This window comes from Pristiophorus japonicus, chromosome 1, assembly GCF_044704955.1.
Source record: "Pristiophorus japonicus isolate sPriJap1 chromosome 1, sPriJap1.hap1, whole genome shotgun sequence".
Lineage (NCBI taxonomy): Eukaryota > Metazoa > Chordata > Chondrichthyes > Pristiophoridae > Pristiophorus > Pristiophorus japonicus.
In genome coordinates, this window is record NC_091977.1 from 374,508,276 (window position 1) to 374,532,050 (window position 23,775).

General features: G+C 45.8%; 1 protein-coding gene across 3 annotated transcripts in view; it reads left to right on the forward strand.

Annotated features, from left to right (window-relative positions):
* pag1 (phosphoprotein membrane anchor with glycosphingolipid microdomains 1) overlaps positions 1-23,775 on the forward strand; it is a 341,614-nt gene that overhangs the window by 229,907 nt on the left and 87,932 nt on the right. The window lies entirely within an intron of this gene.

Below are 23,775 nucleotides of genomic sequence, written 5' to 3' on the forward strand. Positions count from 1 at the left end.
CGACATAAAACAACTCTTGTTATTTTTATAACAATCATCTATGCTGAGACTCTTAGTGCTGTTGTTCTCTTTAATTACATAACTGGATAGGTCATGGTAACGCACACGAGTTTGATTTCTTATTTCCCCTATATTGTTTGTTTGATATAGAGGATCTCCCTTTGACACACCATACTGTGGTATAGATAGTATAAAACCTATTGTATTTAAATGTCGGGTTATACATCTGACCTTTGGGACCCAAGCATGACTGTTTCTCTGCACCTCACATGCGTGAGTCATGTTTTTGTCCAATGTCCAGCTGGTAAATACATCAAGTGTTATCCAATCCGGCACCTTTCCATTTTGGAGTTGCTCTAGGTTATATTGTATACCACTGAGTAACCATGCTTCATACCCTGCGCACACTATTTCTGTCTGTGTGGTTCTGCTCAAGTTTCTTTCCGCTCTTTTTATCAAATTTATAGTTCTGGCGTGGTCTTGCAATGTGTGGGCCACTTGTAATAATTCCCTCTCTGCACCAGTACCAAGTTGTGCCTATACCCTTTCATTATCCTCATCCCTATCCAACAATCCCTTTAAAGTTTGGGTTAGGGCATCAACCCGAGATCGTCTATCGTGTGCAGGTCTATAGTGTTTACCATCGCAACTCCCGCAGCGTATCTCGCGCCAACCATTTCTAGTATCCCTCTTTTTCCCCGGTCCTATTTTTTACCCGACCCTCTCTCCACATTAAACGTCATGTTTTTTTATTCAGGGCCTTCAAGTGCTCGCAGGGTCAGGTTTTTATACAGGCTTTTAGTTTTTGGTCCACAGAAGTTGGGTAGTCATGTCTGTAAAGTTTAGGAATACCGTAATTATTTGCTGACGTACCCCGAAGTGTATCTTATCCTTGGTTTACCTTATTACCAATCCACCTTTTGCTCCAGCATTCCTAGTTGGACACGTTGGTGGCGCCAGGGGTATGGAGGTCAGGATCCTGGTAGTGCTCACTGTTGCTAAAGTAGTTGGTGGGGCAGTGGTGGTGGGTCTATCTCGGGAACTAATCCTCCAACACCAGTCAATATCGTCTGCACACGGGGAGGACTGGCATACTTTCCACTCATCCTCCCTTTGCTGGGGTACTCCAGAGAATTCAGTGAAATTTGGCACGCACCTTATCTGCACCCCCTTTTCCTGATTGTAGTATCTTCATCCCCTTCTCCTTTCAAAACACATCGCGGTCTTATTCACCCTAATTGTTAGTCCCGTATTACTGGTCCATCCCCAGTGTCTGTCCGATCCCTCGCTACATTGCCTTATGCCCGTTAATCCGATGCTGCAATTTAAATCCGCTATTGCTCTGACATTCACCCTCAGCATTCCTGGTTCCTTATCACAACTAATGTCGCCCGAGTTCCTATAATACAGGCCTTGCTGTCCCTCAGCCTGTTGTCCTTGGTCTGAGGATGAGTTTTACCCCATATTAGACATAGAAACATAGAAAATAGGTGCAGGAGTAGGCCATTCGGCCCTTCTAGCCTGCACCGCCATTCAATGAGTTCATGGCTGAACATGCAACTTCAGTACCCCATTCCTGCTTTCTCACCATAGCCCTTGATTCCCCTAGTAGTAAGGACTTCATCTAACTCCTTTTTGAATATATTTAGTGAATTGGCCTCAACAACTTTCTGTGGTAGAGAATTCCACAGGTTCACTACTCTCTGGGTGAAGAAATTCCTCCTCATCTCGGTCCTAAATGGCTTCCCCCTTATCCTTAGACTGTGTCCCCTGGTTCTGGACTTCCCCAACATTGGGAACATTCTTCCTGCATCTAACCTGTCTAACCCCGTCAGAATTTTAAACGTTTCTATAAGGTCCCCTCTCATTCTTCTGAACTCCAGTGAATACAAGCCCAGTTGATCCAGTCTTTCTTGATAGGTCAGTCCCGCCATCCCGGGAATTAGTCTGGTAAACCTTCGCTGCACTCCCTCAATAGCAAGAATGTCCTTCCTCAGGTTAGGAGACCAAAACTGTACACAATACTCCAGGTGTGGCCTCAGCAAGGCCCTGTACAATTGTAGCAACACCTCCCTGCCCCTGTACTCCAATCCCCTCGCTATGAAGGCCAACATGCCATTTGCTTTCTTAACCGCCTGCTGTACCTGCATGCCAACCTTCAATGACTGATGTACCATGACACCCAGGTCTCTTTGCACCTCCCCTTTTCCTAATCTGCCACCATTCAGATAATAGTCTGTCTCTCTGTTTTTACCACCAAAGTGGATAACCTCACATTTATCCACATTATACTTCATCTGCCATACATTTGCCCACTCACCTAACCTATCCAAGTCGCTCTGCAGCCTCATAGCATCCTCCTCGCAGCTCACACTGCCACCCAACTTAGTGTCATCCGCAAATTTGGAGATACTACATTTAATCCCCTCGCCTAAATCATTAATGTACAGTGTAAACAGCTGGGGCCCCAGCACAGAACCTTGCGGTACCCCACTAGTCACTGCCTGCCATTCTGAAAAGTACCCATTTACTCCTACTCTTTGCTTCCTGTCTGACAACCAGTTCTCAATCCACATCAGCACACTACCCCCAATCCCATGTGCTTTAACTTTGCACATTAATCTCTTGTGTGGGACCTTGTCGAAAGCCTTCTGAAAGTCCAAATATACCACATCAACTGGTTCTCCCTTGTCCACTCTACTGGAAACATCCTCAAAAAATTCCAGAAGATTTGTCAAGCATGATTTCCCTTTCACAAATCCATGCTGACTTGGACCTATCATATTACCTCTTTCCAAATGCACTGCTATGACATTCTTAATAATTGATTCCATCATTTTACCCACTACCGATGTCAGGCTGACCGGTCTATAATTCCCTGTTTTCTCTCTTCCCTCCTTTTTTAAAAAGTGGGGTTACATTAGCTACCCTCCACTCCATAGGAACTGATCCAGAGTCAATGGAATGTTGGAAAATGACTGTCAATGCATCCACTATTTCCAAGGCCACCTCCTTAAGTACTCTGGGATGCAGTCCATCAGGCCCTGGGGATTTATCGGCCTTCAATCCCATCAATTTCCCCAACACAATTTCCCGACTAATAAGGATTTCCCTCAGTTCCTCCTCCTTACTAGACCCTCCGACCCCTTTTATATCCGGAAGGTTGTTTGTGTCCTCCTCAGTGAATACCGAACCAAAGTACTTGTTCAATTGGTCCGCCATTTCTTTGTTCCCCGTTATGACTTCCCCTGATTCTGACTGCAGGGAACCTACGTTTGTCTTTACTAACCCTTTTCTCTTTACATATCTATAGAAACTTTTGCAATTATTCTTAATGTTCCCTGCAAGCTTCTTCTCGTACTCCATTTTCCCTGCCCTAATCAAACCCTTTGTCCTCCTCTGCTGAGTTCTAAATTTCTCCCAGTCCCCGGGTTCGCTGCTATTTCTGGCCAATTTGTATGCCACTTCCTTGGCTTTAATGCTACCCCTGATTTCCCTTGATAGCCACGGTTGAGCCACCTTCCCTTTTTTATTTTTACGACAGACAGGAATGTACAATTGTTGTAGTTCAACCATGCGGTCTCTAAATGTCTGCCATTGCCCATCCACAGTCAACCCCTTAAGTATCATTCGCCAATCCATCCCAGCCAATTCACGCCTCATACCTTCAAAGTTACCCTTCTTTAAGTTCTGGACCATGGTCTCTGAATTAACTGTTTCATTCTCCATCCTAATGCAGAATTCCACCATATTATGGTCACTCTTCCCCAAGGGGCCTCGCACAACGAGATTGCTAATTAATCCTCTCTCATTACACAACACCCAGTCCAAGATGGCCTCCCCCCTAGTTGGTTCCTCGACATATTGGTCTAAAAAACCATCCCTTATGCACTCCAGGAAATCCTCCTCCACCGTATTGCTTCCAGTTTGGTTAACCCAATCTATGTGCATATTAAAATTGTTCCCCCGAGCACCAGAATCCTGCAAAAAAAAAAACTATATTTCCCGGTCATCACCGGTTGGTTAGTGACTATGGGCTATATTTTCCACTTTTGTGCAGATCGCCCAAAAATGGGGGTTATTTCCAGCATGGGCGGTAAATATGGGTTTTCAGATCGCCGGATTATTGCCCATTTTCAAACCCCCTAGTTTCCATTTTTTTTTAAATGGGCATTACCGTGAGTGATCTAAATGAGCGTTAACATTAAATCGGTCTGAACTTCTGCCGTAAAGTGTCGCCGTCCTTAGCAACGGCATGGCAACGCTCATTTCCTGTGATTCAGGTGGTCAGGGGTCATCATTACATGCGCAGAAGAGGAGACAGAGAGAGAGCAGAGAGGGACTGAAAGTGTGTGTGCGTGTGGTGTGTGCTTGTTTGGCTGTTGTGGGAGGCACAAGAGAGATTCACCAGCAGCAAAAAGCCTACTAAGCACCAAGAACGTAGTTGACACCGAGTTTTTGTCCAAAAAATAATATATAACATGGAAGGGATGGAGGAGACCCTGGAGCTTGTTAGCCAGGAACATTGGTGGCAGAGGGCTCCCAGTGGCCCTGGAGCACGGCACTGCACCCCAAGATGCCACAACCCCATTGCCCATGACACTTGAGAGCCAGGAGGCAGATCTTGCTTCTGGCTTAAAGCACGTACCCACCTCGGGACCGTCCTCTGTCGAAGCAGCGGTTCTGCCGCCATCCCCCCCGCCAATGAAGCATCGCCTGAGGAGCTCCTTGGCCAGGCGGCTTGGAATCAGGGGAAGGGGTAGAGGTGGGGAGGAGAAGCGGGGGGCGTGAAGGAAAGTGAGGTGCATGGCCGCAAGTGTTGTCTGGGGCATATTTTTAAGTTGCTGCTGCTATTTTGGTGGGAGGGTCGGGGCAAGGAGCGAGGGGGCTACCTTATTGGTTTGCATTTGTGATCTGTTTTGCGGGAAATGCGGACCATTGTAATGATGTAAATGTGATACATTTGTTGTGGGGTGGGGCGGGGGTGGGGTATTTTTTTTTTACAGATATACTTATGATTTCAGACAAATGGTCGGTTTAAATGTTTTTTATTTAACATAACCTTGTTGCGCATTGTGTCTCATAGGTATCATGGGGTTAATACAAAAGGTTGGTGTTTTGATGGGACAGTTTTGGTTCCCATAGTAATAACTGCTCTCCGTGGTGGTGAAGCAGTAGGTTCAGTTTTCCGTATAGGCCCTATGAGTGATGTGTTTATGCTCGACATTTTTCATTATCAGGGAGCAATTAACAGCTGAGCTGCCCTTGAATTCACACAAGGCCATATTGGTGGGGTAAATCTTATATGGACAGACTACAGTCTGGTCAGTGATAGAACACTGAGCTAACGCAGTCCCCACCAAAGTACCATTTTGTTGCACGGCATGAGGCTTCATTCCTTCCACAGCTACCCATATCATTTCTTGCATTGTGTCTATGTTCTGTACCCCTCATAGGACAGCAGAAAGGGATGAAGCTATCATTGGTACCCCAATAACCACCCCCAAAGTCTTATTCCCACTATAACCCACACACCCCTCGTTGAACCATACCTTACTCAACTTCCTTAGCTCGCAATCATTAAGGAAAACCTCTCCTTACCTGGCCTCGCACCTGGGTGTTGTTGATCCAAGTAGGGAATTCCCCATGGATGGCCAGCATTAAATTCTCTCTCAGCTGATCCATCATCCAATTGCCATATACAGTGCACAGCAATTGGTTCTCGGCAATATTTGTCATTTGTTCCACTGTTCCTGTCATGTATTCAACTATCATTGTAACCCGTGTATAAGCTGACCTAAGTTGTACACCTTGAGAACATTGACCACAAGAGGGTGAACTTGTGGGAGACACTCCTAACCTGGACTTTCACATATAAAAGGGGAAGCTCCACCCACCTTCATCACTTGAGGTCTTGGTAATAAAGGTAATTGGTCACAGAGTGACCTTCTCTCAAGTATGGGCCTCATGTGCATTTATATTGTATAGTAAGGACATATTGGAGACGAGAAACTAGGATTTAAACCACGCGAGCATGGCCACTAGCAGCACAGAAGAGAGGTACTGTGTTGGTGATGATTGGGACGACTTTATTGAGACACTACGGCAAAGTTTTGTCACTAAGGAATGGTTGGGACAGGATTTGGCTGAGAAACGCAGGGCTCATTTCCTGACGGTTTGTGGATCCAGAACATACTCCCTGATGAAGGACCTTGTAGCGCCAGAGAAGCCGGCAGACAAGACATTCGAAGAGCTCAGTAAGTTGATCGGGGAACACCTTAAACCGACAAGCAGCATGCACATGGCGAGACACCGGTTTTACACGCATCGGCGGCAAGAAGGGCAAAGCGTTCCAGACTTCGTGGCAGATCTCCGGCGACTGGCGAGCCTATAAGTTCCTAGATGCATGCAGAGCGGAGATGCTGCGAGACTTTTTTATTGAGGGCATCGGGCACGCTGGGGTTTTCAGGAAACTGATTGAGACCAAAGACTTGACCTTGGAAGCGGCAGCTCTGATAGCCCAGACATTTATCTCGGGAGGAAGAGACCAGAATGATGTATGACAAAAATCTTGGCTCAAATGTGGCAAACGACCAGGGAGTCAACATTGTTAACGCGGCACACAGTTCTCTAGGCAGACAAGGGCAATCGGACATGCCCCAGCATGTAGTCGAACCCAAAGGGGGAATTCAACAGAGACAATGGCTAGCTGAACAGCGATTCATACCATCGCAATGGACAATGCGGCCAGTAATGGGGCCATCACACCTGTGAAAGGTGCGCTTAAGGACAGTTACAGAGACAGTCAGAGACGATCGACTGGTAATGGATCTTTTGTTTCCAACAACAGGGCCTCCAGCTCATGCTGGAGGTGTGGAGGCAAGCACCCAGCCAGAGCTTGCAGGTATCAGCAATATATCTGCAGAAACTGCAATGTCAGCGGTCACTTGGCGCGTATGTGCAGGAAGCCTGCAATCAGGTTGATGTACGAGGAGGACAGGCCCGATGTAAGCCCTACGAGGCCAAATGAATACTGGGGGAAATCGCTGGAAGCTGAAGTTCAGCGAGTTCATGTGGAGCACATATACAGTTCATATACCAGGACGCCACCGACAATGATGAAAGTGCTCCTCAATGGCATCCCAGTATTAATGGAGCTAGACACGGGGGCCAACCAGTCCCTGATGAGTATCAAACATTCGAAAGGTTGTGGGTGTCCAAGGCCAGGAGGCCAAAATTATTGCCGATTGACGCACAGCTTCGGACATGTACAAAGGACATCATTCCGGTGCTAGGCAGTGCCACGGTAGTCGCGACCCACAAAGATTCGGAGAACAGGTTGCCACTCTGGATTGTCCCGGGGGATGGCCCCGCACTACTGGGGAGGAGTTGGCTTGCTGTCATGAACTGGAAATGGGGCGATGTCAATGCAATTTCTTCTGTGGAGCGAGTATCATGCTCACAGGTCCTGGACAAATTTGACTCATTCTTTCAACCCAGCATCGGCACTTTCATGGGGACCAAGGTAGTGATTCACATAAACCCGGACACCAGGCCAGGGCGGTGCCATAGGTGATGCAGGAAAAGATAGAATGCGAATTGGACCGCCTGCTGAGGGAAGTCATCATCTCGCCAGTTGAATTCAATGACTGGGCGAGCCCGATCATGCCGGTGCTCAAGGCGGATGGGTCGGTCAGGATATGTGGCGATTACAAGGCCACCATAAATCGGGTGTCACTCCAAGACCAGTACCCGCTATCAAGAGCGGAGGACCTCTTTGTGACACTATCTGGTGGCAAACTTTTTTCAAGTGAGTCGAAGAAGCTGACCACCATCACGACACACAAGGGGTTGTTTGAGGACAACAGATGTCCGTTCGGGATTCGTTCGGCCGCCGCGATCTTTCAGCGAAATATGGAAAGCCGCCTCAAGTCGATTCCAAGGACGGTGGTTTTTCAAGACGACATCCTCATCACTGGTCGCGATACTGAAGAACACCTCCACAATCTGGAGGAGGTGCTACGCAGACTGGACCGGGTAGGGTTGCGACTGAAAAAGGCGAAGTGCGTCTTCTTCGCTCCAGAGGTAGAATTCCTGGGGAGGAGGGTAGCAGCAGATGGGATCAGACCTACTGCGTCCAAAACGGAAGCGATCCAGAGAGCACCCAGACCCCGTAACACGACAGAGCTGCATTCGTTCCTGGGGCTCCTGAACTATTTTGGTAACTTTCCTCCAAAATTGAGCACGCTGTTAGAGCCGCTACACGTGCTCCAATGCAAAGGTCGCAATTGGGTCTGGGGGGACAGCCAGGAAAGGGCTTTTGATAGAACATGCAATTAGACATAGAAACATAGAAAATAGGTGCAGGAGTAGGCCATTCGGCCCTTCTAGCCTGCACCGCCATTCAATGAGTTCATTGCTGAACATGCAACTTCAGTACCCCACTCCTGCTTTCTCGCCATACCCCTTGATCCCCCGAGTAGTACGGACTACATCTAACCCCTTTTTGAATATATTTAGTGAATTGGCCTCAACAACTTTCGATGATAGAGAATTCCACAGGTTCACCACTCTCTGGGTGAAGAGGTTTCTCCTCATCTCGGTCCTAAATGCCTTGCCCCTTATCCTTAGTCTGTGACCCCTGGTTCTGGACTTCCCCAACATTGGGAACATTCTTCCTGCATCTAACCTGTCTAAACCTGTCAGAATTTTAAACGTTTCTATGAGATCCCCCCTCATTCTTCTGAACTCCAGTGAATACAAGCCCAGTTGACCCAGTCTTTCCTGATATGTCAGTCCTGCCATCCCAGGAATCAGTCTGGTGAACCTTTGCTGCACTCCCTCAATAGCAAGAATGTCCTTCCTCAAGTTAGGAGACCAAAACTGTACACAATACTCCAGGTGTGGCCTCACCAAAGCCCTGTAGAACTGTAGTAACACCTCCCTGCCCCTGTACTCAAATCCCCTCGCTATGAAGGCCAACATGCCATTTGCTTTCTTAACCGCCTGCTGTACCTGCATGCCAACCTTCAATAACTGATGTACCATAACACCCAGGTCTCGTTGCACCTCCCCTTTTCCTAATCTGTCACCATTCAGATAATAGTCTGTCTGTCTGTTTTTACCACCAAAGTGGATAACCTCACATTTATCCACATTATACTTCATCTGCCATGCATTTGCCCACTCACCTAACCTATCCAAGTCACTCTGCAGCCTCATAGCATCCTCCTCGCAGCTCACACTGCCACCCAACTTAGTGTCATCCGCAAATTTGGAGATACTACATTTAATCCCCTCGTCTAAATCATTAATGTACAATGTAAACAGCTGGGGCCCCAGCACAGAACCTTGCGGTACCCCACTAGTCAATGCCTGCCATTCTGAAAAGTACCCATTTACTCCCACTCTTTGCTTCCTGTCTGACAACCAGTTCTCAATCCACGTCAGCACACTACCCTCAATCCCATGTGCTTTAACTTTGCACATTAATCTCTTGTGTGGGACCTTGTCGAAAGCCTTCTGAAAGTCCAAATACACCACATCAACTGGTTCTCCCTTGTCCACTCTGCTGGAAATATCCTCAAAAAATTCCAGAAGATTTGTCCAGCATGATTTCCCTTTCACAAATCCATGCTGACTTGGACCTATCATGTCACCTCTTTCCAAATGCGCTGCTATAACATCCTTAATAATTGATTCCATCATTTTACCCACTACCGATGTCAGGCTGACCGGTCTATAATTCCCTGTTTTTTCTCTCCCTCCTTTTTTAAAAAGTGTGCTTACATTGGCTACCCTCCACTCCATAGGAACCGATCCAGAGTCTATCGAATGTTGGAAAATGACTGTCAATGCATCCACTATTTCCAAGGCCACCTCCTTAAGTACTCTGGGATGCAGACCATCAGACCCTGTGGATTTATCGGCCTTCAATCCCATCAATTTCCCCAACACAATTTCCCAACTAATAAGGATTTCCCTCAGTTCCTCCTCCTTACTAGACCCTCTGACCCCTTTTATATCCGGAAGATTGTTTGTGTCCTCCTTAGTGAATACCGAACCAAAGTATTTGTTCAATTGGTCTGCCATTTCTTTGTTCCCCGTTATGACTTTCCCTGATTCTGACTGCAGGGGACCTACGTTTGTCTTTACTAACCTTTTTCTCTTTGCATATCTATAGAAGCTTTTGCAGTCCGTCTAAATGTTCCCTGCAAGCTTCCTCTCGTACTCTATTTTCCCTGCCCTAATCAAACCCTTTGTTCTCCTCTGCTGAGTTCTAAATTTCTCCGAGTCCCTGGGTTTGCTGCTATTTCTGGCCAATTTGTATGCCACTTCCTTTTATTTGTTATGCTCCAACAAACTGTTCCTGTTATCTGACCCGTGGAAGAAACTTGTATTAACGTGCGATGCGTCATCCTATGGGGCGGTTGTGTGTTGCAGTATGTGAATGCCAATGGTCAGTTACAGTCGGTAGCTTATGCCTCCAGGAGTCTGTCCCAGGCAGAAAGGGGCTACGGGTTGGTAGAAAAGGAAGCGCTAGCATGTGTATATGCAGTAAATAAAAATGCACCAGTACCTGTTTGGCAGGAAATTTGAGCTGGAGACAGATCACAAACCGCTAACGTCCCTTTTGGCCAACAACAAGGCCATAAATGTGAATGCATCAGTCCGCATACAGAGGTGGGCACTCACGTTAGCTGCTTATGACTGCACAATTCGGCACAGACCGGGCACTGAAAACTGCGCCAATGCACTCAGCAGGCTCCCACTAGCCACCACTGAGGGAGCAACTGAGCATGATGCTGAGATGGTCATGGCTGTTGAAGCTTTCGGAAGCGAAGGCTCACCTGTGACAGCCCGTCAGATTAAAGTCTGGAAAAATAAAGACCCACTACTGTCTTTAGTTAAGAAATGTGTCCTGAATGGGGACTGGGCAGCCACGTACGGGGCATGCCCTGAGGAATTTAAACAGTTTCATAGGCGCAAGGATGAACTCTCGATTCAGGCCGATTGCCTTCTGTGGGGAAACCGAGTTGTCATGCCCCAGATGGGCAGAGAGGTGTTTATCAGAGAACTTCACAATGAGCACCCGGGCATTGTCATGATGAAGGCAATTGCCAGGTCACACGTTTGGTGGCTAGGGATAGATGCAGACCTGGAACTTTGTGTTCGCGGGTGCAACACGTGTGCTCAGCTGGGCAACGCACCCAGGGAAGCCCCCCTTAGCCCCTGGTCCTGGCCCGCCAAGCTTTGGTCACGCATCCATGTGGACTACGCAGGTCCTTTCATGGGAAAAATGTTTTTGGTTGTAGTAAACGCCTACTCCATATGTATTGAATGTGCCATTTTAAATTCAAGCACATCCTCTGCCACGGTAGAAAGTCTACGGGCAATGTTCACCGCTCATGGTCTACCAGATGTCTTGGTCAGCGACAATAGCCCGTGCTTCACAAGCACTGAATTCCAGGGCTTCATGGCAGGCAATGGAATCAACCATGTCAGAACGGCACCGTTCAAGCCGGCCTCAAATGGCCAGGCGGAACGAGCAGTGCAGATAATCAAACAGGGGTGCTCAGAATCCAAGGGAGTTCCCTACAAAGCCGCTTATCATGCCTCCTGTTGGCCAATAGATCCCGACCACACTCGCTCACAGGGGTTCCACCCGCAGAGCTGCTAATGAAAAGGATGCTCAAAACCAGGTTATCCCTTATACACCCTACTATGAAAGAAATTGTTGAGAGCAGGCGTCAGTCACAATGTGACAACCATGACAGGAATGCGAGGGCATGATGTATTGATGTCAATTACCCTGTTTTTGTCCTTAATTACGCTGCAGGACCCAAATGGCTTGCTGGCACTGTGATTGCCAAAGAGGGGAATAGGGTTTTGGTAGTTAAATTTACCAATGGACAAATCTGCAGCAAACACGTGGATCAAACTAAAAGGAGGTTCAGCAATCCCATAGAAGAAGCAGAGGAAGAATACGATGTAGAGTTCACTCCACCACAGGTGACCGAACACCGGAACCAAGTGGAGGAGAGCCTAGTCACTGTGGGCAGTCCGGACAAGCCTGAGGCACCACAAACAGCAGACACTCAGGCCAGAGCCCAACAACCGGAGCCCCAACTCAGGCGCTCTACAAGGGAGAGTAAACCACTAGAAAGACTTAACCTGTGATCCCAATAAGACTTTGGGGGGGGAGTTGATGTCATGTATTCAACTATCATTGTAATCCATGTATAAGCTGACCTAAGCTGTACACCTTGAGAACATTGACCACAAGGGGGTGAACTTGTGGGAGACACTCCAAACCTGGACTTTCAGGTATAAAAGGGGAAGCTCCATCCACCTTCATCACTTGAGGTCTTGGTAATAAAGGTAACTAGTCACAGAGTGATTTTCTCTCTAGTATGGGCCTTGAGCGCATTTATACTGTATAGTAAGGACATATCAGTTCCGATAATCTCATTAATAGTCTTAGCATGTCCTTCTAATACCACCACCTGTTGTAACTGGATGTCCATTCCTACTTGTCCTCCCTGTGAGGAAATTCTCTGATTGTCATTCATTCCCTTCAATCTTTCCTTTTACTGGTAGGTTAAGGTTCTCACCTTTGAGTTTAGATTAACCAAATCCAAGATGTTCACCGTGGCCATCCCTGCTCCATACGCTGTTCCTACATCATTGATCAGACCCCTTCTCTTCATACTCTTCCTTTTCCTTGTCCCTTTTGACCCATCTCCTCCTATCTCCCCTTGAAGCAGCACCGAAGTTAGATCCTAATACAATGTTCGTATTCCTGTGGGACACCAGTCGGGCAATTCTATGTATGTCATATTAAGCACTACATGTATTAATTCATATGGTACATTATCATAAATAACCTTGTTAGTATATCTTAATACCACCCCTCCCTTTGGTCCTTCTTCCGACATGGGGCAGTCCCATTCGGGTTCTGGACTAGGGATTGGGATCTCTTGCACATTAATATTAACCATAAGGACCCATTCTGCACACAATTATGTGAAGCTTTATATGAGGTTTCTTCGTCCAAGCTATTCATGCATGTCCCTGATTGGTAGACCGGTTTTGTCCGGTTGCATTCTCTGCAGAAGATCCCCTGATGACCGTCTGGGCAGCGTGCCTCTGTGTCATTGCGCAAGATGGAGTTACCCAGTATTCCTTTCTCCCGAAGGCCACCAGCAGCACTGCTACAATGATCGACCATCCCGACGTCATCTCTGCTCGGTTTTATTGCTCCTGAAAAAGAACAGATCAGGGTAATATATGTTCTTACATTCAGTTTTAACGTTTAGGGGGACAATCCATAGGGTCGGGTACATAGGGTGGTGTCTAGTCCATACAGGGGCCAGGGGGGTGTGAGATGTTACTGACTCATCGTGGCGTGAAGTGGGACTTGAGGAGTCCAAGAACATGGCCAGTAGACTTCCGATCAGCCCTTCCAACACTTAGGGGAGGACGTATGATTCTGATGAACCATCTTTTTCAACATAGTTTTCAGGGTCCTGTTCATTTTTTCTATCATCCCACTTGATTCGGGGCAGTATGCAATGTGGAATTTCTGTTTTACCCCTGCCAATTGCATGACAGTTTTCATTACCTCGCCGGTGAAATGGGTCCCCTGGTCTGAGTCAATATATTCTGGAGGCCCCATCTAGAGAAAACTTCTTCCATTAGAATTTTTGTGGTGGTAGCTGCCAAATTATTGTTGGTGGGGAAGGCCTCAATCCATTTTAAGAATACATCCACAATTACTAGAAGATATTTCTTTCCCCCTGGACAGGTAGGCAAAGGACCTATATAGTTGGTCCCAATTATCGAGTGTGTCCCAATTCGGCCTGGTTCTTATATTTACCGGGGTTATTCTGGGCACATATGAGACAATTTCTCACATACCTGTCTGCATCTGCCAGGATACCAGCACACCTCCTTTATTTTTGTCACAGTTCAGTCAGTTCCCTGTTGTCCACCTACATCATGAAATTAGTAAATCATTTCTGCCCTTTTGGCTTCGGGGACCACATACTTCCCGTTCACTAATACCACCCCATTGTGTATCATCATGTCGTTCTTGTAAGGACCATAGGATTGAGGGTAGGACTTGATGGCTTTTAGTTCTGGGTCAGCCCCCTGACTTCCCTCCAGGTCTATCACTGTTTTACTAGATACCTGGATAGCCATAACATTCTCAGCTCATCCTGAAAAGGGGTCGCATGTGAAACCCTCAATGGCCCCTTGTTTTGCTGTCTTGTCTGCCAGCTGCTTTCCTAACGGGGTGGTTTTTGCGTGAGCCTTAACTCTTGTAATGACATACCTTCCCTGATTTTTCATGGCGGCATCGAAGATAACCTTGAGGAGGGGGCCCGTGGTCAAAGGTGTTCCATCAGCAGAGGTAAAACCTCTGGCTTGCCAAATGGGCAGCAAGTCCATCAGACTGTTGAATATGTAACTACTATCTGAATAAATGACCATTGGTGGGTGAAATGATTCTGGGTGCAGTACTACATATGCCACAGCACTCAGTTCTGCCATCTGGACTCCCCTTTGTCCTTCTAATTTTATGGAAATCTGCTCCCGGACCCTTTTCCCATCCACCGCCATTGTTACCACTCCAAATCCAGTGTACTGTTGCCTGTTGAACACGAGTGATGAGCCGTCCACATAAATATGTGTTTTCACCTTTGCCTCACTGCCCTCCCTTAATTTTGTCTGAAAGGGGCTGTTAAGGTCACTTGATGACAAAATTTTACATTCGTGTGGATCCCCGTGGTACAACATATTCTGTGCCAAATTAGACAGTCTGGCCTGATACTGAATGTGAGTATCTCTGCCCTGTAAGAGGAGAGTCCACATAGCGAGCTGATGGATTCGTCTTTCAAATTACCATCGAGAAGCATCTTGATTGGGGTATGTGTGGTGATGAAGATCAAGGGGTTCAGTCCCACAATGGCGGAGAATTTGTGAACAGCCCAAAAAGACACTAAGCAAATTCCTCTCTCGGAAAGAATACAATTTCGACGGGGGTCAAAACTCTAGAGGCGTAGCCAACAGATTGCAAATTGCTTGAGTGCATTTGGAGCAACACTGCTGACAATCCCTCGTCGTTAGAGGCTGTCGCCAAGTTAAAAACTCGGATGTGTCTGGGCTCTTCAGGGCGGGGCCGCAAACCAGGGCGGTTTTGAGTTTGTGGAATGCCTCGGCATGTCGCGGGGTCCATTCCCAGGGTGCTCCCTTTTTTAATAGGTCATACAATGGCCTTGCTATCATGGAGTACCCTGTAATCCCCAAGAATGACCGGAGAGATTTCACATCCGTGGGGGCAGGTAACATAGAGGCAACGTTCTTTCTTCCCTCTGTCACCTCCTTTAGCCCTTTGGTCACCCTCATTCCTAGATAGTGGATGTGGGTTTGCTATTTGTGCTTTTTTGGGATTTATTTTAACTCCCAGATCGTGGAGGGTCATCAACAACTTCTCCAGAGGATCTTGTGTTCCTCCATTGTTTCTGTCTGGTGCAGGATATCATCTACGTACTGAACAAGTGCTAGTGACTTGGAAAACCCTTTCAAACCATTTGCCATCATATTAGAGAAGATGGAGGGACTGTTGTGGAAGCTCTGGGGTAAACATGTCCATGTGTACTGTTGTCCTAGGTATTTATATTGACTTTCCTGGGAAAGGAGAACGAACCAAAAGCCATTGCTAATGTCCAGGATGGTGAAAACCGTTGCACTGGGGGAGAGCCTGACAGCTGCGTCAGGGGCCATGGCGACTGTGGGTGCCATCGCCGGGGTAACTTTATTGAGGGCACGGTAATTGATTGTCATGCGGCAAGAATTATCAGGCTTTTGGACGGGCCAGATAGGTGAATTATTTGTGGATGCGGTATGTTGGAGAATCCCCTGCTGCAACAGGCTGGTGATGATATCATCTAAATCGGCCTCGGCCTACCGAGGGATGCGGGGTTGTTTTTGGGGAGGGGGATCAGGACCTACAATGAGGGCCTGTCCGATCGTTAGGCCACATTCATGCTTATGTAACGCAAACGCTCGCGGGTGTCGAAACAAAATACTTTGCACCTCTGGATCATCTGTAAGGGTGAAGGGTTCAAAGGAGAAAACCTTTATGGCGCATACCCGTTCCAGATAGTCAGATCCCCACTGAGGCCTATCAGTACAAGTCTCCTGCATTTTCCATATACACCGATTCGCAGGATCATAGGCCAGATTATAGACATTCATAAAGTCAACCCCGAGTATGGCCAACTTCCCTTGCACCTGCAGCACTGAGAGGCAGGCATGTGTAAATTTAAAATTTCCCAATTGGATCTCTAATGGTCGAGTCACCCATGCACATTGCCCATGCCTGGTGAACCCACTAAGCAAAACAGTCTGATTGGTTAAATCCTGGTGTGGGAGGATGTGTTGATCCCCCAAACACGTCCTAGACCTCCCCCCCCCCCCCGTGTCCCATAAGAATGCGGTACCGTGACCTCCAACGGCACCGAACACAGTGGGTCGTCCGTGTTTGTCTACCCCTGTCCCACACACCCATTCCAAGGTCGAGCCCCGTCATTGCGGGTCCCCGTGACTCAGTTCCGGAGACACATGATAGGGTGCCATGCGACCAGTGGCTCCTCCGCCCCCAACCTATTATCTCACCTTGGCACCGGGCTTTCCCTGCACCAGAGGCCCAGACGTCCACAATTAAAGCATGATTCCGAGGACCCTTGTCTCCCACGCTGAGGTCCTGACCAGTGTTGGTCCAGACCCTCAGCTTGCTAAGTAGGGCCTCTTCGTTGCCCGGATTGAAAAGCATGAGCTTTTCCTTTCTGGGGCTTGGGCTTATTCTGGTCGTCCTGCCAGGCCATGGTCATCCGTCGGGTGATCCACGCCTCCTTGTGGGTGGCGTCCGACAGATCAAAGTGCCTACAGGCGTTTTGGTCGGATTCAGAGGCATGCAAAATGATAGACTTAAGCCACTTCGGGTGTGCCTCGTGGTCTGCCCAACCGGCAACAATACGGTCCAGTGTTCCCATGAGGTTACAGAATACCACTCATTATCGTTCCGTGTAGGCGCACGGATGTTCCCTGGCTGCTTGTTTAAAGTTGGCCAATTCCATCACTGGATCTTTACTGTTAACCCCGGCCGCATTTTGGATAGCGGTCCACATTCCTGTTAATGTACCCCCACCCGTTCTTTGTACTTGGGGCATAGCCCCAAAAATGGGGCCCAAGCAAAGGGTCACCAACTTCCTTCTCTCTGCCTGATCCAGTCCCAGCGTTTCCAAGGCCTGCAAGACGGCTGCCTTCCAGTGTTCAAAATTAATTTTACCGTCATACTTAACGATATCCTTTGCAATCTCATTAAATTGGGTCAGAATGAACTGGGTGGAATAAGTTATTGAGTTCGCACCATCAGGACCTGCTCTAATGGTGATCAAGGGATGCATAGGGAATACCGGTGGGGCATCTGGTTGTGTCTTACTATTAGGATTGTCCGACTGTTCAGGGCTATAGGGCAGAGGTTTATCCTACGCACTCTTGGACATTAGCCCGTAATCACCCCCTCCCTCTCTCTCTCGTTCCTAATCTCGGGCGGCTTCAGCCAAATCATTACAATCTATGTTTCCAGGGCATCTGTCTGAAAATGCATGGACTGCTCCTTTAAGGGACCCTAATTGAGCTTTCAGGCCCATAATTTCACTTCGGCCCTGACTATGGTCAGTCTTATCGTATCTCTTTGACTGGTGGGTGCGTTGTAAAACCCGGAGTGTGGATTTTAAATCCTCACATTGTTCTTGTTATATCTGCTGGCTATTCTGTGAGTTCTTTAACTCCTCTTTTAATCTATTTGTTTTGGACACTTGTGCGTCCACTGCATTCAAACTAGAGGCCATATGCACCGTGTGAAGTCGTCTTTCACCTTTCAAACCCTCTATCTCCTTTTCCATTTTTAATATTTGTTCCTGATTAGCCTCCATGACAATTGTTTGATTATCGTTTCGGTGACGCTCTTTCATTAATTCTGCATAATACGTTGCCATGATGAAATATTTAAAATCCTTATGTTTCATTTTTCCTTTACCGTCATTGCCGTCAAAGAAGGTCTGACCTCCCTTTTGACTTTGACCAGCGGCCATTGTCATCCAGCATTAGCATTTTGTAACCATTAATTTGTTGAAATGTTTTTCCCATTCACGAACTCCATTACCTGACTTACTTACCATGTTAGTTCCTGATTTATAGGGACTCTAACCCCTTTCCCTTGTCGTTCGCGTTAAATTATGGGGACTCAAACCCATAATTTCAACAATACAGGGACTCTAACCCTTCAAAACAAAAATGTTAGTTCCTGATTTATAGGGACTCTAACCCCTTCAAAACAAAAATTTAATTTGTTGATTTGTTAAGACCAATCCTAAATAATTCAATCAATTTCGTCCCATCTGGGTCACCAATTGTTGACTATTTCGCTAAACGTTCAACTGGGTCGAAGAAGTAGGTTTGCAATTAACTTACAAGGTTCAAGGATTCATCCAAACAAAGACACAAATGACTGTGATTTAAAGCGAACTAATTTATTGTCGTTACTCAAGGTTACACACATGTAATACAAAGACTCTGTTTCTACTATTATATTACCCAGTCCCAGGAGTTGATCAGACTCCACTCCGGTTGCTAGCTTCGAACTCTTAGCCCGAGGTCCCTCTGTCAGATGTTGCTCCTAGGTCTCCGCTAACCCTGTCTGTGGGGGTCCTATCTTTATACCCCATAATTCTGGTGCGTACGTGCAGGAGCTCACACAATCTATCTCTTTCCCCTATTGCCTTATATGTTTTACGGCCTTGGTGCCTAAGCTATCTCTGTCTTACAGCGGTTGTCACATCCCTTTCATAGGTCTGGTTTGTATCAGTGGTCTCAGAATGCTCAGAATCAGCACAGAGGTGGTCTCTCCCCTTTGTCTCTTTTGCAAGAACATGTTTAGAACCCCCACGGGTCTCGCTCTTCGGACAAACACCACCTTGGACTGTATAACATTTAATTGCCCAGGTGGCAGTTGCTTAGCTTATTTCCACAGGCACACGATGCTGTCAAATGTACCTTCTGCCATCTTGAGTCTGCAGCATGTGCGTGGTCATCAAGAGAGGCTGAGAAATGACAGGCCCCGTTTCAATAGCTATCAGTATTACACCGATTGTTCACAAACAATAAATGTCCCCACTAAGGCACCTAAAGTCAATTCCAGTCGTCCACAGTATGATGAGATGTTTTTTCAGATGTTCACGTCACCTCCCAAGACCTCCAGAGTACATCCAAACTCCCCCGAAGTTGAAGCAGAACAGCCTTTTAAATGATGCGACCTGCGATTTAGAAAATGGTGTCCATACCGCTGTGAGTAGTTCTGGTCAGTTCAACTTTTTCACAGCCTTTTTTTCGGCAAGCGATATTGTTGGCGAGATGTGTGCGAGGTGCCGAAAGTAAGGATGGGCGATTTTCTGGGCATTAGCTTCAGCAAATGTGATCTTTACGACAAAAAACAGTGGCCAGGTGGTATATTATTAAATTTCGGCGTTAATTACGTGCCGAAAGTAACGCTGGGCGATATTATGGGCGTTGGTGTCGCCCATTCTGATCTTTCCACCCAAAAAAAGTGGGCAGCCGGTATTTTTTTATCGGCGTTACGTACGTGCCGAAAGTAACGCTCAGCGATAAGTGACCAAGAAATGGGCGTTACTTTCCATTTTGTGGCTAAATGGCCGATATATGGGCGGTGCACCTCACTTCACCGTTAAAATGAGCATTAAGTGGGTGGTATGCATGCAAAAATAATGGAAAATCTAGCCCTATGTCTTTTCAACTGGGTGCCAATACCCATTATAATTATGCAGGTGCATGTGTCACTCACCATTATTACCTGATGGGGTCCGGTCCATTTTGCTGAGAACCTGGGTTTCTCTGGGTTAATCCTCACCATTACCTGACTGCCTACTTGAGGTATTTGGACCTTCTGTTCTTTAGTGTCGTTCTCTAAGTCTTTTATTACTTGTTGATCTCTAGCCTGTGCTTTTAAGTCATGTAACTGCTTACAGAGTTCCATCACAAACCTCCATATCCTGTCTTTATAGCCCTTCCAGTCATTAGTTCAAAGGGTGTCCGTCCTGTCGTCAGACTAGGGGTTGCCCTTAATTTCATCAGTACTTGGGGTAACATGTCTACCCACCCCCTTCCTGTCTCCTCAATTGCCTTGGCTAGTGCTGTTTTTAAGGTCCTATTCATTCGTTCCACTAATCCGGATGACTCCGGGTGGTATGGGATATTTCTATCTAATCCCTAGTAAAGCATAGGCCTGTTTCATTACCTTCCCTGTGAAGTGTGTACCTTGATCTGAGTCCAGCTGTAGTGGCATTCCCCATCGGGGTATTATAACTAAGCAGTATGTCTTCCCTTTGTGACTGGGTAGCGGTCCAGTAAAATCTAGCTGTAAGTTTTCCCAGGGTCCCTTTGGTCAGAGTTGATACGCTACTGGCCTTTACTTTCCCACCTGGATTTCACGCATGTCACGCACTTTCTACAGTGATTCTCTATATCTCTACCCATTCCCTTCCACCACCAGCATCTGGACATTGAGCTTATCATGTTGGGTCCATCTGTATGGACATATCCATGGTATAAATTTAGTAGGCTCCCCTGTATGCATTTTGGGGCTCCCACATTCCCATCTTTCCTCCATACTCCATCGATCCCTTGTTGTGCTTCTCTGCTTCCAACCCTCCTTTTCCTGCGGAGTGACTTCTTCTTGTACCTTAAGCATGTTTACTTCTTCAGGCCTGAGTGTACAGGCTCCCACCTGGGCTACCCCGGCCAATTTACCTGTCTCAGCCACCCGCTTCGCTGCTTTGTCTGCCCATGTGTTTTCTTGTTGGTGTTGATCAGTAATTTTTATGTGCGCTCTGACCCTTTTCACAGTCCCTAACCTTGGCATCGATCTAATAGCCTCCTTTCTGTCCTTGGGCATTTGTCTTTTCCCTTGTGTTATTTTACACCTCCCATTAAAGATAGAAAACATAGATCAAACATTCTAACTTTGTCCCAGTCATTACACAATTTAAAAAAAAAAATTCTTTATAACCGTTACAATTTATTTTCCTTCTGGCACCTGGGAAAACATTCACTTCCAATTAAAAAACTTAAATTGATAACGTCCAATATTTCATGCAGCGATGCTAAAGTTCTTTGGTGAACTAAATAAAACAGCTGTCAGTGGAAAGGGTTAACTCCTTTGCAGGTTTGTACGAAGGCATGACGTCATTACGTGACTTCGCGTAATTCTTTTTTTTGAAAACCTTTCCCGATTTTAGATCGTCAACCTGTCCAGTATCATCCATTTTAAAAAGGTTTCCAAACTCAAAATTTTAATTTCTTTCACTGAACTAGTAACTTTTCCGTAATTTAAAATAAAATTTTCTAAACTACCAAATGGCAACTTTTATTTTTCCTAGCAAAAATCATTATCAACATAGTGTCTTTTATTATTTTTTCCAATTTAGTGAAAGTTTCATATTTGGAACTAGAGACATCCACACTCTGAAATAGCCAGAATTTCACTGTGGCCACAATGAAAGTCCAGTTTTCATTGGTTAATTATCCTCAATAATTCCAATTAAATTGAGACCAATATCTTTTTTCATAGCCAATATGTTAACTAAACACAATACAGAGCAGACAAAATAAAATAAAATAGCATCCAGTAAGTTATGTCAGTTTCCATTTTATCCTTTTTTCAGATGCCTTTTCAATGAACTGTAAAAATACTGAATTAGTTTTTGTATTTAACAAACATCACAAACATCACAAACACATTTTACACAGAAGGCAAAAGAGGGCGGAGCTCCCCTTAGCTTGTAGCTCCAAGAAATTTATGCAGGCTTTTTTTTAAAAGGGACACTAAAGAAGGCGGTGCATTTTAAACATTCCAATTGATAACCAAATTGGAAAGTGCTTTGTTACGATTCAAATTAATTTAAAACAAGATCACACATTGTTAATTTAAACTACATAAGACAATTGCAATTTTTTTTGTAATCCAATTAGCAACTGTAACTTCAAGGCTGAAGTTTTATCTTTTGTTAAACAACCCATCTTTTGCGCATTTCATGGCTCTGTAAATCAAAATAAATCCGCACATGAATTTCTAACTTAAAATTTAATTCAATTCTAGGTACACAATGAACATTTTAACACTCAATTTATTCATACTTTCCCAGATCCAATACAACATTAAAATAGCTTTCAGCTCCATGTCTGAAAAGTGGGGGAGTTAAAACAAACAAACACACAATCATTTCTCTTTTAAAGACCGGCCTTTAATCAAGAAACTTCCACACAAACATTTCCATACAAACGGAAACTTTTAAACAACATCCTTTCCTTTTCTGCGGATATTCTTTCATCTTTTGATGGGCTTCCCCCAGTTCATCCTTAAACATTTTTTTTAAATGTCTTTTTTCTTCGGCACTTAAGTGTTATCACCTTCTATGCCTGTATCCTAGACCCCTTTGGTCCACATTTTCTGCTAGCATATATACTCGAGACACCTCTGGTTCCCATTTCATCCCACTAGCCATTTTTTCCCCTCAACATCCTGGGGTCGGCACCCACCACCCATTTAGGTTGTATTCCTCCTTTGTTTGCACCGCGCGCGATCAATACAGGCTTCTCCTTGTTTAATTACTGTGTCACTCATCACGCTTCAGGACATACACCTATCCTACCTTGATCTTCGTCCTTCTGTGGTTCACTATAACTTAGTTCTTAATGCAGATTACCTCCTTCCTTGTCAATGCTACAGCTCTGTAGGTGGTACAAAAAAGGTTACTCACCCCAATAGCTGCCACATCGTCCGGGTCAGAGTGTTTGCACCCTGCTCGCAGCACCAAATGTTGTGGTAAAAAGAAGACTTCTCTTCTTCAAGGTGGATTCCCTGAAATAAGGAATCGACACCTGCCCATATAGCGACCACGGAATCACTCAGACGAAACTGTGGTTCAATATTCCGATCTTTATTCAAGCATATGCAGGGAAAGCGTTCCAAATGAACCTTCTCTGAACAAGGATTCTACACACACAGTTATACAGTTTTCGAGGCATGTTGGCCTTGTGAACACTAGTTCCTGACTACCGGTTGGCTTACAACTGATCCACAGAGATACATTGATTCATTAATCCTTATCAGACTGGCTGCTGAGTGGTCTTGTAGCGTCTTTATTTTATTATTGCAGTTGGACCGATCTCAGCCTTTTGGAATGTGTTCTTCTACAGTGTTAACCTTGCCCTGGTTTCCCATAGCTAGTTCTGCATTCTTTATACGATAAGCATGCAAGCAAAGCTCTATTCCCTTTTGCCTGATTATATGCCGTTCCCTCAAAGTCTTGAATATCTAAAGTTTTCATTTTATGTTATACAGCCATTTTCTATCATTTATAAGCGAGTTTTACATACAATCTGTTGGTGGGCGATATCGTACAATCCCTACCTTGAGCTGGAGGAACTTTCGACTCCTCACAACCTCCGAATACTGATAAACCCTTTTAATCTGGACCATTTTACATGTCCGATCAATTCACTACCTTCAGTACCCATTTTGGTGACCATCTGTCTGTATTTTATTTTACCTCACACCAATTTATAATATTTTTATGCAAAAAGGAGACTTCTATTCATATGTATCAAAAAGCAACTCAGATTTATGAT